Source organism: Gossypium raimondii, chromosome 3 (assembly GCF_025698545.1).
Source record: "Gossypium raimondii isolate GPD5lz chromosome 3, ASM2569854v1, whole genome shotgun sequence".
In the NCBI taxonomy this organism is placed as follows: Eukaryota; Viridiplantae; Streptophyta; class Magnoliopsida; order Malvales; family Malvaceae; genus Gossypium; species Gossypium raimondii.
In genome coordinates this window covers 5,368,417-5,383,976 of record NC_068567.1, presented here as the reverse complement: position 1 = coordinate 5,383,976, position 15,560 = coordinate 5,368,417, and positions in this window count along the sequence as shown.

Below are 15,560 nucleotides of genomic sequence, written 5' to 3'. Positions count from 1 at the left end.
CCAGCCAATAAGTACAGTTTATTCTTTAAAATTTCCCTTGTTTCACTGTCTGACAGTTCCGACCCCTCTTCACTAAAATTTAATTATATCATTGTACAGAATTCAGATGATGTTTTCGTTTGTTTCTTTTGAAAATAGACTCATTAAGTATTCTGACCATATAAATTATAACTCATAATCATTTTTTTACAATTTTTAATGATTTTCCAAAGTCAGAATAGGGGAACCCGAATTCATTCTGACCTTGTCTCACAAAATCTATTATATCTCGTGATTTACAATTCCATTGCTTACACTGTTTTTTTATAAGAAACTAGACTAAATAAGATTTAATTTCATACTTTATTCATCCTCTAATTTGATCTCTACAATTTTTGGTGATTTTTCAAAGTTAGACTACTGCTGCTGTCCAAAACTGTTTTAGAGCACAATATCAATTACCATTTTTCCCTAAACTTTCAATAAATGATAATTTCATCCATGCTCAATTAACCTCTCAATTGAATTGATTTTCTCAATTAAAACTTTATTCTATCACTTTAAACTACCTTATAACCTTTGGAAATCAGACTTTTAGCACTAGACTTTAATTCCAAACCTTTTCACAATTAGGTCCTATAAATCAATTTCTATTGAAATTACCTAATAAAATCATCTCATAAACAAATTAAAGCTTCAATTTCATCCTATTTCATCATAAAATTCCAGCACATATTCATAGCAACTTTCAAATTCATTCATAAAATTAAAAACTAATGAATTTAGTAATAGGACCTAGTTGTAAAAGTCTTAGAAACACAAAAATTACAAGAAAAAGGCAAGCATTAACTCACTTGGTTCAAAATTTATGAAAAACCAGCTTGAAGAAACCCTTAGGACATTTTTTGCTGATGAGAATGCAGAAAGTATGAAGAGAATTCTAGATATTCCACTTTAGTTCTAACTTTTAAAGCAAATTTTGCAATATTCCAATTTTACCCTTAATTCTTCAATTCTCTTGATTTTTCTCAGATTATGCCACCCAAAATATCTTCTTTTGGGGTTATTTTCAACTTATGTCCCTATTTATTTAACAATTGAGCTATTTAATCCTTCTAGTAACTTTTACACCTTTTTCAATTTAGTCCTTTTCACTTAATTGACTACCCAAACATTAAAAACTTCGTTACTAACACTTCATAAATATTTATAAAAATATTTTTGACTCGGTTTTACAAGATCGAGGTCTCGATACCTTATTTTTACCTAATTTCTTCAATACTTTCTTTTTTTAACTAACCACTAAATCGGTAAAATTTTTCTATCGATATTTTCATACGATTTTCCTATCATACCAATATTCATGCAAAAATATTAAAATAAATTTCTCTTTAAATCAGATTTTTGGTTACGAAACCGCTATTCCGATAACCTTGAATTTGAGCCATTACAACTCTCCCCCCTTAAGGATTTTCGTCCTCGAAAATCTTACCAGTAAAGAGGTTCGGGTATTGTCGCTTCCTCAATCTCGTGCTTTTGCCATAATACTTTCACCAAATTTATCTTTTTATTTCTAAGCTCCTTTCACCAAATTTTCACTAATCAAGGTAAATTCTCGTCTTTCTCAACTTATAATAACACATTTAACTTATTTAGCACTCAAATTATTCAATTTTGTCCAAAAGTCACATTTTAAAAAATTACATTTTTGCCCCTAAAGTTTCACAAAATTATGAATTTGCCCCTAGGCTCGTAAAATAATTTTTATTCAATTTCCTTGCATTTTAGGCCTAGCTGAACTGTTTTATGGTAGTTTCAATCCACAATTTCCACTTGTTCATACACTTATGACATATTTTTTAACTTTTACAATTTAGTACTTTTAGGCATTTTTATCGAAAATTACTTAGTTTACATCGTTTATCACATTTCAAACATTCATATTCTTCCATAAAACATCAAAATACATGCATATCATTCATGGGTAAAGTTTTAAACATAAACCCTAGATCAAAATAATAGTAAAAATAGGTAAGCCAAGCTACGAGGATTTCAAAAATGTAAAAATCATTAAAAATGGGATTAGAACGGACTTACAATCGAGCTTGGAAGCTTGAAAACCCTAACCATGGCTTTCCCCTTGCTATATTCGGCCATGAGGTTGAAGATGATGATTTTTGGCCTACTTTGTCTTTTTAAGACACTTTAATTACCAAATTACCAAAATGCCCCTAACTTAAAATTTTCCTATTTAACTTATCTCATGTCCATTTTTGTCCACAGTTTAACCAACGGTCTAATTACCATTTAAGGACCTCCAATTTAAAATTTCATAACAATTAGATACGTTTAACATGTAGAACTCAACTTTTGCACTTTTAACAATTTAGTCTTTTTGGCTAAATTGAGTGCCCAAACGTCAAAATTTTCAAACAAAATTTTCACGAAATCATTTCGTGAAATCGATTTCGTGAAATTGTAGGCCATAAAAATATAATAAAAATAAATTTTTCCTCGTCGAATTTGTGGTACCGAAACCACTGTTCCGACTAGACCCAAAATCGGGCTGTTACAGACATAGCCTACTCCTCTTATAACAATTTGAATTCGACATAGTGAATTTTCTTCTCCTCTGCCTGTGCTTTTTTTCTTGAAAGGGTTTCCACATAAAATCTGCGTGTTCTTTATTTTATTTCTATTTTTATTTTCTTTGCAATATATTGTCATTACTGATATTCTATTTTTACAAATTGGTATCAGAGCTTCCGAGTTGTTTATCTCAATCTCGGTAATGGCATCTTTGAAGTATGAAATTTCACTGTTAGATCACAACACCAGATTCGCGTTGTGGAAGATAAAGATGCAGGCAGTTCTTACACAGATGGACTTAGAGGAAGCCTTGTTAGAGGTAGATAAGATGCCTTCAACATTGACAGAGGAAAAGAAGAAGTGCAAGGATCGAAAGACGTTAACACAGTTACATCTGCATTTGTCTAACGAAATTTTACAGAATGTGATGAAGCAGAAGACCACCACTGGATTATGGAAGAGATTGGAACAAATATGTATGTCGAAAACTCTAACTAGCAAGCTGCATATGAAGCAGTGTCTTTATGCTCATCGTTTGGAGGAAAGTGCATCTGTGCACGAACACTTACTAGTGTTCAAAGAAATTCTCTTAAACTTGGATGCCATGGAGGTTTAGTATGATAAGGAAGATCTAGGGTTGATTCTACTTTGTTCGTTGCCACCGTCTTATTCAACCTTTAGATATACAATTTTATATAGCCGCGATTCTCTCGCAGTTGATGAGGTTTATGATTCTTTAACCTCGTATGATAAGATGAAGCATCTTGTGGTTAAAATCGACTCTCAAGGAGAGGGTCTTATTATTCGTAGGAGACAAGATCAGAATGCTGATGATGATCGTGGAAGGACACAGGAATAGAATCCTCGTAGTAAATCTAAGGGTAGATCGAAGTCTTCAAATAGAGGTAAAACTTGTAACTTCTGTAAGAAAAAATGGAACATTAAATCTGAGTGCTATAAGCTACAAAACAAGATCAAAAGGGAGGCTGCGAATCAAAACGAAAAACAACTAGAAAATTTTGGTAAAGTTGATGTTCTAGAAGACTACAACGATGGTGAACTTCTAGTCGCTTCTGTTAATAATTCTAAAGCGAGCAAGGAGTGGATCCTTGATTCGAGTTGCACCTTCCATATGAGTCCCAATCGAGATTGGTTTACAACTTACGAAACAGTGTCTGAAGGAATTATTTTGATGGGAAATAATGCTTCATGTAGAATTGCAGGTGTTGGAACAATTAGAGTTAAGATGTTTGATGGAGTTGTCAGAACACTTAGTGATGTACGACATGTTCCAAAATTAAAAAGAAATTTAATTTCGTTGAGTACTCTTGATTTAAAAGGGTACAAATACACAGCTAAAAGTGGGGTTTTGAAGAATTCCAAAGTTTCTTTCATTGTGATGAAAGGGCAGAGAAAGACTGCCAAGTTATATGTTTTGCAAGGTTCTACTGTTACTAGTGATGTAGCTGTCTTATCCTCTTCCTTGTCAGATGATGATATTACTAAACTTTGGCATGTGCGCCTAGGGCATATGAGTATGAATGGCATGGCAAAATTGAGCAAAAGAGGACTTCTTGATAGGTAAGGAATTTGCAAACTGAAGTTCTATGAGCATTGCATTTTTGAGAAGCAAAAGAGAGTTTGATTCACCAAAAGAATCCATAACACGAAGGGAACGTTAGAGTATATTCATTCTGACCTGTAAGGGCCATCCAGAGTACCTTCGAAAGGTGGAGCCAATCATATGCTAACTTTTATTAATGATTTTTCCAGAAAAGTATGGGTGTTCTTCCTGAAGCAGAAAAGCGATATGTTTTTCGCATTTAAGTCTTGGAAAACCATGATTGAAAAATAGACGGGAAAGTAAAATAAATACCTCCGCACAGACAATGGCTTAGAGTTCTATTTTGATAAGTTTAATAAACTGTGCAAGTCAGAAGGGATCGTGAGAGACTTGACAGTTCGTCATACTCCACAGCAAAACGGCGTTGCAAAACAAATGAACAGAATGATCATGGAGAAGGTTCAATGTATGTTGTCAAATGCCAACTTACCAAAGTCATTTTGGGCCGAAACATCCTCTACTGTATTTTTTTTGTCAACCGATCTCCATCCGTTTCCATTGAGAAAAAGACTCTACAAGAGGTATGGTCTGGTAATCCTGCTTACTATTCTAATTTAAATATTTTTGGTTGTCCTGCGTATACAAATGTTGATAATGGAAAATTGGAACCGAGATCCATTAAATGTGTTTTTCTTAGTTATAAAGTGGTGTAAAAGGGTATAAGTTATGGAGTCTTGAAAATAGAAAACTTGTGATTAGCAGAGATGTTGTTTTTGATGAAACTGCTATGCTACCTAACTTATCTCTTAAAGAATCTTCCAATAAAGAAAATCAAAAGCAGGTGGAGCATCAGATTAATACTGAATCTACAACAGAGTCGACTATTGAAGCCAATACAAAAATTCAAAATAGAGTTGCTTCTTCACCACAATACTCTATCGCCAAAAATATAACTAGAAGAGAAATTAAACCTTCAAAGAAGTATGTCGAGGCTGATCTAGTTGCTTATGCTTTAAATGTGGTTGAATGTAATACCCCGGAAATTTCTATAGTAAAAAAGTAAGATAGTATCCTTGATATAGTAAAATAAGGAAATAAAGTGACAAAAACGGAAATTTTGATTTATGTCAACATTAGGAAATATATTATGACATATTAATGCAAGAAAGGGGTAATTCGTAAAAGTGAGAAAAGTTTTATTGCCCGAGAGTAAATACTTAAAATTTGAAGGGTTAAAGTGTAAATATGAAAAGTTGAAGGACCAATAGTGCAAATATTTTAAGGGTGGAATAATCTAGAAACTAAGGAAAATGAATGAATTAGGACCAAATTGAAAAGGGTATAGAATTTTGAGGGACTAAATAGTAATTTTACCAAAATTAAGTGATGACTCAAGGATGGAATTTTAAAAGATTATAAAGGGCAAAATGGTCAATTAGAGAGAGAATTCTAGAAGGTAATGATGTTGTTGGTGATATTTTTAATTAATTAATTAGATAAATGTTATTTAATTAATATTTTATTAAGATTTTTTAGTATTATTTTATTATTAAATGATTAATATAAAAGGGAGGAACGTTAGAAGAGAAGAGAAGAAAGAAAGTTTTGCTTTCTTTATAATTTGGTCCTTTTACCAAAACTTCACCATTTTCACCTAGAAATCAGAAGAATTTCCATGGCTACCAAGAGAAAAATGTGAGAAAAATGTTAAGGAGAGTATGGGAAGTTAGAATATCAAGTTGGATTCAAGAAATAGAAGCTGGAGGAGAGAGAAAAATCAAGTTAAAGATTGAAATCAATATGACAAGGTAAGAACATCAAGATTTCAAAATATTTTTGAGTTTGATATTATTGAAAAAGCAGGAAATTAATGTTAATGTAGAGTTTCATTATATAAGGTTCCATACTCTTGTTATGTTAGTGAAGGGAAATAAGAGGAAGTGATGGAAAACATTGCAGAGAAAGGAAAGGAAAGTGTTATAAATTTAGTTATCAACATTTTACACTAAAATAGTTTTGAGACAGTGGCAGTAGTCTGATTTTGAAAATTCATCAAAAATCATAGAAATTGAATTAGAGGATGAAAAAATATGGAATTAAATATTATTGAGTCTAGTTTCTCGTAGAAGAAACAATGTAGGTAATTGAATTGTAAATCATGAGATATAATAAATTTTGTGAGATAAGGCCAAAACGAATTCAGATTCCCTATTTTGACTTTGGAAAATTGTTAAAATTGTAAAAAATAATTATGGGCTAATCTATATATGTTTAGAATCCTGAATGAGTTTATTTTCATGATAAATAAACAGGAATACCATCATAATTCTGTACAATGAGATAATTAATTTTTAGTAAAGAGAGGTCAGAACTATTAAGTAGTGAAATAGGGGAAATTTTAAGAATAAACTATACTATTTGGCTAAACCAAAAATTTTGGAAATTTTATGGTAAGGAGATATATGAATCTAGTTTCAGGGAAAATTAATAGATTTTAATTTGAAGCTCTGTAGCTCCAGATAAAAATAGTTTAATGACCCTGACTCGGATAGACAGCTTTCTAGTTACTTATAAGTAAATAGTGAAAATATAGTTAACGTTGTTTAAGTGTGTTATACACATTAAGGATGTGGAATGGGGATGAGGAGGAGGAAAAATTTGGAAAATATATAAATGACTTACGTACGAATTGATCATATGCCCGATTATAATTGATAAACGTTGAATTGAATGGAAATTTCTAGTGATATGAATTGAAGTAAAGGAATTATTGTGTTATTGAAATGCATATTGGGTTGAGAAATTGATTTTGAACTGTGAATATGAGAAATTGTGAAATGAATGAAATTAAAATAAAGTATGAATATGTATGAGCATTTGATGGTATATTGAGTTGAAAGTAGAAAATGTATTGAATTGAATTGTGATTAATTTGGAAAAATTGTAAAATATGTCATAAGTGTTGAATAAGTGGAAATTGTTGATTGAAACTATCATAAAATGGTTCGGCTAGGCCTAAAATGAAAGGAAATTGAATAAAAATTATTTTACGAGCCTAGGGGCAAAATTGTAATTTTGTGAAACTTTTGGGGCAAAAATGTAATTTTTGCCAAAGTGTCATTTTTGGACTAGATTGAATAATGTGAGTGTTAAATAAGTTAACTGTGCTATTATAAATCAAGAAAGATGAGAAATTGACCTTGAAAGTATGATGGTAAGTTTATATGTAAATAATACACCGTTTTTATTATGTTTTAATATTTAGTTATATTCTATGAGATATGGTTGAGTATGAAATAATTATTGATATAAATTATGAATTGTTATTAGTTATGGATGAATTGGTAAAATGATGAAAAGTGAGAATTCTCGGTTGAACCTTAGGAATAGAATTGGATACAAGTGACATGTCACTAAGGTTCTACGTGAAAGTGTGACTAAAGTGAATCCGGGTGCTGGTCTTAAGTTCTACCAATGGCTGGGCATACCGACATGTGTTGCGGATACCTGACAGCTTGTGTGAGCAACACTGAGTAGTAATAAAAGACTGACAGCTTGTGTGAGCAGACCCGTAATGTGAAAGTGTGGCTAAAGTGAATCTGGGTGCTGGTCTTAAGTTCTACCAGTGGCTGGGTATACCAGTATGTGTTGCAGATACCTGACAGCTTGTGTGAGCAGCACTGAATAGAAACGAATGACTGACAGCTTGTGTGAGCAGACCCGTGAAAGTGAATAGCTCGAGAATGAGCCTTTATGTGAAAAGTGATGTGAAGTAGCTTTTGCTACAAGTGTGGCACTTATAACTTTCGGTGTATCCAATAATATTCCGATGTGTTCAACGGGAAATTGACTAAGTAAAAATACATGAGATCATGTAATGACTAAATGGAATATAGTTTGAAAATGTGAATTGAATATGAAAATGTGATTAGAAAGCATGGACTAATTGTTCATGAGATAAATAAAGGCTCAATGTAATAGTATATGATGTTAACAAATGAAAGCCAAATTGAATTGTAAATATTGAGAAATGAATTATTATTGGAAATATATTATCGAATTTAATACTCAATTTGGATTGAACACGGGATTGAGTACAATCGTTCTGTGGTAAAGGAAGAATTAACGGATAAGACCATAACTGAGTTATGGCACTATGAACGTAAGACCATGGTCGGACCATAGCAGTGTTTATATGTGCAAAACCATAGTTGGACTATGGCACAAAAGAACGATGTACTCATATCCGTAACTCGTTCTTCGATTCAGAAAGAAATGGCAAAAGACTTATGTGATTGAATTGAAAGATTTATAAATTGTTATTGGTATTGATCTGAAACAAAGGTAACCATTGATATTTAAATGATATAATGGACAAAGTTCTTAAGTAAGATAACATGAGTTTGAAATGAACTATTACCGGTATGTACGCGAAATTTATGAAAATGTTGGTACATGAAATATTGATATAATGAAATAAATGATATATGCCTATGAAGAAATGGCAAAAGAATGATATGTATCATGACATGTAAATGTATGATCATCTCTAATATATTGATACAAGAAAATTATGTATGATGAGTTTATATGTAATATGTTCAAGTACGCTAACCAGTGTTGTTGCTTGATGCTTAGGCAAGTGCCAAGCTATTGGTTGAATGGTAATATGATTATTTAATGGAAGCATTGAATTGATAATTATTTGAGTAAAAATATGCTAGTACTCGTGAAGAAGTGGTATGGTTTAAATTATGCAATTTCTTATGAAATGACTTATCATGTGATCAATTTGGAAAAGGCTTTAGTTAAATGCACTAGCTTGTGACTATGGTTGAATGATATGTTTATGAATTGTGTGTCACACGTAAGAAATAAACGTGGAAAGTAAAGAAATGTAAATGAAAATAAAGAAATTATGAAGAGTTAAAGTTATATAAAATCCTACTAAACTTGGGATAAAATGTATAAGTGATACTGTGGATTTATTCACCTTGTGAGTTGTTGAGTATAGCTGCATGAGTATTGAGGTATTAATAGTGGATTATTCTTGATAAGTATAGATTTCATATTTTGAAATGACCTATTATGATTAAAGTCTATATGAGCTTACTAAACGCTCATTGCTTATGTATTCGCTTTCTTCTACTTTTTAGATTATAAAAAGCTCGATTAGGTTGGAAGCTTGTCGAAGACATATCACACTATCCATTGGTTATATCGGTATGTTCAAATGATTGGATTTTGGTTATAATGGCATGTATAGATATTTTATTTAATAATAGACTATTTTCATTCATACGAGCAGAGACACGGGCATGTGTCCCCTACTTCTAAGAAAGTTTTTGAAAAGTTGGGAAATGTTCGTATTTAATTCATAAAGTTCAGTAATACTCTGTAACTCTGTTCTGGTAACAGATAAGGGTTAGGGGTGTTACACTGAAGATATAGATGCAAACCAATAGCCATCTAATTATTCTGAGGCGATTAGTTGTGAAGACTCAGAAAAGTGGATGTTTGCTATGCAAGAGGAGATGGAATCACTACACAAAAATAAAACATGGGATCTTGTGAAACTTCCTAAAGGTAAAAAGGTTGTTCGTTGTAAATGGGTGTTTAAGAAGAAAGAGGGGATTCCAAGAGTTGAAGAACCCAGATATAAAGTAATTATTGCAAAGGGTTACAGTTAAATTCCAGGAGTAGACTTCACAGATGTGTTCTCTCCAGTTGTGAAGCATAGTTTTATTCGAGCATTACTTGGTATTGTGGCTATGCATGATTTGGAGCTTGAGCAGTTAGATGTAAAAACTACATTTTTGCATGGAGAACTTGAGGAGGATATTTACATGCAACAACCAGAGGGTTTTACAGTCTCAGAAAAAGAGGACTATGTTTGCTTGCTGAAAAAGTCCCTTTACAGTTTGAAACAGTCACCAAGATAATAGTATAAGAGGTTTGATTCCTTTATGACTTCTCATGATTTTAAAAGAAGTAGCTTTGACAGTTGTGTTTACTTTAAGAAAAATAGTGATGGTTCTTTTGTGTATCTACTCATTTATGTTGATGACATGTTGATAGCAAGGAAAGATAAATGAAAGATAAGAAAGGTCAAAGCCCAACTAAGTGAAGAATTTGAGATGAAAGATTTGGGACCAGCAAAGAAGATACTTGGTATGGAGATTCTCAGAGATAGAAAAGCAAGTAAATTGTACCTAAGTCAGAAGGGGTATATTGAGAAAGTTCTTTACAGATTCAATATGCAGAATGCTAAGCCTGTTAGTACTCTTTCAGCAGCCCATTTCAGACTGTCATCGGCTTTGTCTCCATAATCAGATGATGAGATTGAGTACATGTCACATGTTCCATACTCTAGTGCAGTGGGATCTCTCATGTATGCCATGGTTTGTTCACATCCAGATTTATCGTATGCAGTTAATGCAGTTAGCAGATACATGGCGAATCCCGGTAAAGAATATTAGAAAGCAGTTCAGTGAGTTTTAAGATACTTACGAGGTACTACCGATGTTTGCTTACAGTTTGAAAGAACTAGAGATGGAGTCATTGGGTATGTTGATGCTGATTTTGCTAGAGACCTCGATAGAAGAAGATCTCTCACAGGTTATGTCTTTACAATCGGAGGTTGTGCAATCAGTTGGAAAGCCATTTTGCAAACTACAGTCGCTTTGTCTACCACTGAAGCTGAGTACATGGCGATTACTGAGGCTTGTAAATAAGCTATTTGGTTGAAGGGACTCTTTAGTGAACTCAATAAAGATCTTCAAATTAATACAGTATTTTGTGACAGTCAGAATGCCATCTTCCTTACAAAAGATCAAATGTTTCATGAGAGAACAAAACACATTGATGTTCGGTATTATTTTGTTTGTGATATTATTGCTCGTGGTGATATTGTTGTAAGCAAAATTAGTACTCATGAAAATCCTGCAGATATGATGACTAAGTCACTTCCTATAACCAAGTTTGAGCATTACTTAGACTTGGTTGGTGTTTATTGTTGAAGATAAACCCTTAAGGGGTTTTATGGAAGAGGTGGAGAACTTGTTCGTTAAGAGTTCGCGATGAAGAACTTGTTCATTAAGAATTCGTGTCAAGGTGGAGATTGTTAGAATTAAGTGACCCGAATCCTTATTTAAATAAAATACTGTGGTAAAATAAAATAAAAGTAAAATCCCTATAGAATTATACTTCTTTTATTTTATTTTAGAATAAGGTTTTTTAAACCTTATTAAACTCCATCTATTTGATATTGATTAGAATAAGGTGTTTCACTCCTAATAGAATATGGTTTTACAAGCCTATAAATAGGCATAGTCTACTCCTCTTGTAATTATTCGAATTCGACATAGTGAATTTTCTTCTCCTCTGCCTGTGGTTTTTTTTCCCGAAAGGGTTTCCACGTAAAATCTGTGTGTTCTTTATTTTATTTCTATTTCTATTTTCTTTATGATATATTGTCATTACCGATATTCTATTTTTACAGCTTATTTTTCATTTAAATCTGTGGTTTATTAATATTTATCCCTTTTAACAAATAAAAATCAATAACGATTATTTTTTACGGTTTATATAAATTAGTCTCGATACCTTATTTAGCCACTAATTTGACAAAATTATCAACCCAAAATTCGATTCACTTATACAGTAACTCCGTAAATATTTAATAAAAATATTTACAAGCTCGGTTTAGGAAAATGAGGTCCCGATATCTCATTTTCCAACACTACTAACATTAGGGTCGCTACACTTGTACCTTAACTAACTATCTAATTAACAAATTCGTCAGACCAAAGTTAAATATAATACTATAATTAACTCTTAAATATTAATTAATAATATTTATGGGCTCGATTATCGGAGAACAGAGTTCGAAACCACCGTCTTTGGCACCACTAAAAATCGAGTTATTACAGTAATAATACACTTATATGCATGTAGATTTCTTTCGAAGGTTGGAAAAATCAAACACGGATACAAGGAGAGATTGGGGGTAGGGGATTTTGGCTCCGAACTAAAAAGTGAATCCTCTTGTAAAAATCCTATTAGCTCCTTTTATTTCTCTTAAAATGTTTCAGTCTAAGAGAAAAAGCCCATAGTATAATTTACCCTTTTAACTATGTTATTTCTAAAAATAAAAATAACTATAAAAGCAATGCAAAATCACAAATGCTATTTTAGCAAAATCACAAATGTTCCCTACTTCAACTTCTAAAGGAAATTTATTTTTAAGATATATTATGCCAGTCACTGTATGAACAAAATTCCTCTGCCCTCATTACATGCCCCACCTGTATTCTTCTAGCACGTGGTTATGAATTGTGAGTAAACTAAGAAAAGTGGGTGCTGTTAACTTTAACCCGTAATTTGCAGAGCTTGTTTGAAGCTCAATGTTTGAGTTTACAAAGAGTGTCAAGAATGTCAAGGAAAGAGACTGAACTTGTATTTCTTTCGGTCTTCAGAGTAACGTTTTCCTACAACACATGACCATACAAACCATGCTATTAACTGACTTAACTAATTCCAACTGCTACTAACAAATCTAACTCCCAACAGTTTTTCAATATTCCTTAATACTCAGCAATGGCGAATGATCTTATTCCTTGTTGAATCTTTATGTCAGGTTCTTGAGGTACCTACGGAGGAGAATAAGTATGGCCTGATTTGGGTTCTCACCAAATTCTGCCATTGAAGAACTTGATCATAGGTTGAAGGATGGAACAACAATGTCGTTTTCCTGGATCCACATCGACATGCTCTTAGACTTGTAGAAGTCTAAACTTGCTTCTCCAGTTAGATTTCCTACCGAATTTTCTCTTGAAATCCCAACCAATAAGATGAAAAATCTAAACCTACATAATATCGAATTCTCTCATTCATGTAATGACAAATATCTAAACCAGACGAAAATGGAAGCAATGTTTGAATCATTGGTTAAAAACTTGTATTTGTTCATCATGTAATAGAAAATTACCTCTAACATGAATTGATTCTTTGAAAATCATTTGTTTGTCCATAAATCCAAAGTCCCAAAGTTTTCAAGCCAAGAACACATAAATTGAAGTAGAAAGTCACTTCTGTTAATATACTCACAATTCATAATCCCTGTGTTAAAAAATACTAGTGGAGCATGTAAAGAGGATAATTAAAAATGTAAAAGAGCAAAGAAAATAGTTATTTCATAAAAATCCAATCCAAATAAAAGCATAATGACAAGTATATAAAGAGGAAATACATGGTACTCAAAATAAACAAACTGAAATTCAACAAATTATTGATATAATTAAAAATGTTTCCTGGAATAACATGTTTGGCATTCAAGAAAATGAAAGCAGACATCTTAGTCTCTAATAAAGACTATTACATATTTTCATTGGGCAAATGTGTTCATATTCAATGCAAAGCAATGAAGCAAAAGATTTTATTAGGAACAACTCTAGTTAGCAGAGAATTAGGAACACATTCCAAACGAGATTAACAATATCTAGTGGGTATAATTTATTATATATATGGAGAATCATACCACATAGTTTCATGTTATACTTTAATACATGTTGAACCAAAATTCTAGACATGAGTATTTAATACAAGCATCTGGTTGCAACAACTTCAAATCTATCTATTATTTAGTCCTACTCACATCCTTTAAATGGTCAAAGATTGTTTTTTAAAGGTTCTAATCCTATATACTTGTAAACCTCAAGCATAAATGTTGAGAGTCAATGCAACTTCTATATAAAATCTAAACTTATCCTTTAAACTATATTTCCTTAGGGATATTCTAGAATATAAAATAAAGAAATAGGATATTATCTAGAAGATTAGATATCATAGATGAACATTCTAGTTATTAGATATTTGTAAAATCAATGGTAAGGATGTTGACATGTGTCAACAATCTAACGGCCACTATACTCTATAAATAGGGGTGGGAGCTTTCGTTCTTGTGATGATGTAAGAGAGAGTTATAAGCAAAAGAGTGAGAGGTAGAGGTAGAGGTAGAGAAGAGTAGTGAGGTAAGTGTGTGTCATATTGTAATTGTATTGTGTATTAATAAAAGTGTTCTCTTTTTTTGTAATTGTAAGTCTCGATTAAGCCTTAAGTTTCTAAGCACTTAGTGCACTTGGGTTGACTTTAATATATGGTCAACTCTGCCGTTTCTAAGCACTTAGTGCACTTGGGTTGGCTTTAATATATGGTCAACCCTGCCGCCTGAGTATTATAGTACACTAAAAATTTAGAAAATAAAAGGTTAACCAACTTCAGAGAATTTGTGTACCACTAAGTATAGGTCCTAGGTCCTCTGTAGTGGGTGTGTTAGGCTCGTCGAGCTTCCAACAATAAATGTGGAAAGATTTTGTCGGTTGGGTAAACTAATGGAGGTTGGATATCAATAGACAACAAAAGCAACATCTAGAGATGAGTTTCATTGGTTAAGTTCAAAATTTTCAACTGCAACATACAAGGCTAAGCTAAGAATTCATTTGTAAAATCATAAAATGATAAAGTTTCGAGGGTCAAAATAGAATTTTAACTATTTTTTAAAGTAAACTACTAATATATGTAGGTGTTTGAAGGAAGACAAAGGTCAATTCATGTAGCCCTTGGGATCCTCCCCTGTTCTAACGCTACTTCTTTGACGCAAGCTTTCACAAATGAATAGGCTACTTGAGAGCTAATCGATGGATCTCTCTCACAACCTCCACCCATGCTACACCTACTGCAAGTCTCCACCTTCATGTCCAGGCACCACTTTCACAATCTCCCTCACCATCTCCACCCTATGCTACGACTACTACAAGTCTCGACTCCACTAGGTCCCCCTCATCCTATCTCATAATAAGTTTCAAATTTTATAGTATAATCTAAAAAGGCTAACAAAGTGTTACATGTTTGAAAAAAGGTGAAGTGTAGGAAAATATTATAGGTATCCATGCATCCAACTTGAGAAAAGAAGGAAAACAAAAAGTTACTTACAGAGAAGTTAGGCTGGAATAGCAACATTAGGGTTTCCCTCACTAGCATGCCCGGCATTAGTATCATTTTGGCAACATTTCATACACTCGAGTATGATTAATGCTAAAGAGCAGAAAATATTGCGAGCAAAAGCAAAGCTTTCCCCTTAAATTTGAAAGTTTTAGACATGGTAAAATTCACTGTTGTTGTTGATAATGAGCTATTGCCTGAGTCCATTTTTTTTATCTCCTACATCACCCTCTTATCAAACACTAAATGACACTTAACGAAAATAGAAAAAAAGGATAAAATCTTAATTAGTTGGATAACCAATTTAAAAAAATTATAATTGAGTGAAAAAAAACGAATAGCATATTATTTTAACTTGGATAAATTGGGTTAAGAATAAAAAGGGAATATTTACGATTGGCTATCTATTTTCTTTTCAGTTTCTTAA